This window comes from Bos indicus x Bos taurus, chromosome 18 (assembly GCF_003369695.1).
Source record: "Bos indicus x Bos taurus breed Angus x Brahman F1 hybrid chromosome 18, Bos_hybrid_MaternalHap_v2.0, whole genome shotgun sequence".
In the NCBI taxonomy this organism is placed as follows: domain Eukaryota; kingdom Metazoa; phylum Chordata; class Mammalia; order Artiodactyla; family Bovidae; genus Bos; species Bos indicus x Bos taurus.
The window spans coordinates 42406393-42409271 of NC_040093.1; the positions used below are offsets into that span (position 1 = coordinate 42406393).

At 43.5% G+C, this 2879-nt stretch overlaps 1 non-coding gene across 1 annotated transcript; it reads right to left on the bottom strand.

The window, feature by feature from the left end:
• Positions 1–572: 572 nt before the first annotated feature.
• On the bottom strand, positions 573–644 carry TRNAW-CCA. The gene has a single exon. It is a non-coding gene; the product is annotated as a tRNA-Trp (tRNA).
• Between the last annotated feature and the right edge of the window lie 2235 nt (positions 645–2879).

Below are 2879 nucleotides of genomic sequence, written 5' to 3' on the forward strand. Positions count from 1 at the left end.
GCCTCTCAGACTTGCCAACTGAAATACCAATAAGGGCAATAGAACTTAAACTCATAATCTCCATGATATAAGGGCATTTCCTTAAAGCAACCAGTGCTGGCAGGGCTGCTATGAATGAAACTGAATTGTGCCATCACCACCATCACCCCAATTCCTGTGTGAGATCTATAATCCCAGAGTGGTTGTATTTGGAGATAGTCTATAAGGAGGTATGTGTGTGCTAAGTAGCCAGTTGTATCTGACTCTTTGCAATCCCATGGACTGTAGCCCACCAGGCTCCTCTGTCCATGGGATTCTCCAGGCAAGAATAGTGGAGTGGGTTGCCATGCCCTCCTCCAGGGGATCTTCCCAACCCAAGGATTGAACCTGCATCTCTAGCATTGGCCGGCAGGTTTCTTTACCACTAGCACCACCTGGGAAGCCTGCCTATAAGGAGGTGGTGGTGGGGCAGTTACTCAGTCGTGTCAGACTCTTTGCGACCCCATGGACTGTAGCCCACCTGGCTTCTCCGTCCATGGGATTCTCCAGGCAAGAATACTGGAGTGGATTACCATTTCCTTCTCCAGGGGATCTTCCCGACCCAGGGATCGAACCCGGGTCTCCTGCATTGGAGGCAGACGCTTTAACCTCTGAGCCACCAGGGAAGAAATTAAGGTTAAATGAGGTCATAGAGGTTGTAAAACAGAATGAAGAAAGTCAGAAAGAGAAAAACAAATACCATTTAACATCACTTATATGTGGAGTTTAGAAAAATGGTACAGATGAACTTACTTGCAAAACAGCAATAGAAGGACTTTCCTAGTCGTCCAATGGTTAAGAACCCACCTTCCAATGCAGGGGATGTGTGTTTGATCCTCAGTCAGGAAACTGAGATCCCATGTGCCAGGGGACAACTGAGCCTTTGTGCCACAACTAGAGAGAAGCTTGTATGCCTAGAGAAGCCCAAGTACTGCAGTGAAGATCCTGCTTGCCCCGACTAAGACCTGATGCAGTCAAAAAAATAAATAAATAATTTTGGAAAAAGCAGAAATAGAATCGCAGATACAGAGAACAAACTTATGGTCACCAAGCGGGGTGGGGGTGGGGGGTGGGCAACAGGGTTGGGATGAATTGGGAGGTTGGGATTGACATTTACACACAGTACTGGGCTCTGCTTAGTTGCTCAGTTGTGTCTGACTCTTTCCGATCCTGGACTGTAGCCCACCACGCTCCTTTGTCCATGGGATTCTCCAGGCAAGAATACTGGAGTGGGTTACCATGCACTCCTCCAGGAGATCTTCCCCAACCCAGGGACTGAACCCAGGTCTCCCACATTGCAGGCAGATTCTTTACTGTCTGAGCCACCAGGGAAGCCCAAGAATACTGGAGTGGGTAGCCTATCCTTTCTCCAGGGGATCTTCTCAACCCAGGGATTGAACCAGGGTCTTCTGCATTGCAGGCAGATTCTTTACCAGCTGAGCTACCAGGGAAGCCCACTTCCCATATACGCATTACTATATATAAGATAGATAACTACAGAGAACCTACTCTGTAGCACAGAGAGCTCTACTTGGTGCTCTTTGGTGACTTAAATGGGAAGGAAATCTAAAAAAAAAGAGTGTATATATGTATACTTATGGCTGATTCACATTGCTGCACAGCAGAAATTAATAAACATTGTAAAGCAACTATACCTCAATAATAAAATTTTAAATAAGAATGGCACTCTGATCCCTTAGGATTAGTGTCCTTATAAAAAGAGACACAGACTGTCTCTAGTACTCAGAAGGACAGCCATGTAGAAACAAAGCTAGGAAGAAGGCACAAGGGACATCTTTGAAGTTTCTTGAACTACTAAAAAAGATGAATTCTGATGTTGTAATCTGCTTGACAATAAAGTCCTTGTTTTAGCATTAAAAATAGTTGTTTAAAATAACATTTTTCCTGACGTTTCACCTAATCCCTATCTTCTCTCCAAATTACCTTCCCAGGAGCATATGCCCGGTTTGAAAAGAACATGATGAGCTGAATTGAGAAGTGGCTTAAGTTGGGAGGGAGCCATGATCTGGGTCAGAAGAAGTGTTTGCAGAAACTGAGGGTAATTGCCACAAAGGGGAGGGGGCTGAGAGTCAAGGATGACAGCTGCCTTCAGATGTCAGAAAGAGAACCTGAAACAAATCAAACAAAGGTCTTCAGTCTTATCAAGCACCATGTTCCCTTTTGATGAATATAAAAATCTTATATATTCTGGGTACTATCAGGCTCTTATTTGTATCATGGAAAATATTGTTTTTCATTTCTTGACTTTATTTTTTTTATTATTTTTATTTTATTTTATTTTTAAACTTCACACTACTGTATTGGTTTTGCCAAATATCGAAGTGAATCTGCCACAGGTATACATGTGTTCCCCATCCTGACATAACAAGCACCTGTGTGTTTTCAAACCATTTTCACTGCTGACACCCTCTCCACTCTGGAGATTCTGATACACCCTTCTGGTTGGTTTCCTTCCCTGTCTGCTGAATTTTGCTATTTTAAGTGTATAGTTACACAAAGCAGAATCTGGCCAATGGGGATGAGTTCCAGAAAGGTAGATTTCAGCATATAAAGGAAGGCATTCCAAAAGCGTCCAGAATGGATTGATGTTTCATGTAGTGAGCCCCCCATGACTGGAGGAGTGTAAGAGACCAAGTGACTACTTTTGATCAGAGCAGCAATTGGATGCTGTGATTTCCAGTTCTGCCTTTGTGTTTCAAAAACCAAGATATATGATGTGGAAACTCCAGATCTCTGGACAAACAGCCACATTTTCATAGGTTAGACATTTCAGTGTTTTCAAGACTGTTCTCTGTACTTTTAAAGAGGGGATACTCACCTCCAATTCCTTGAGCTCCCTA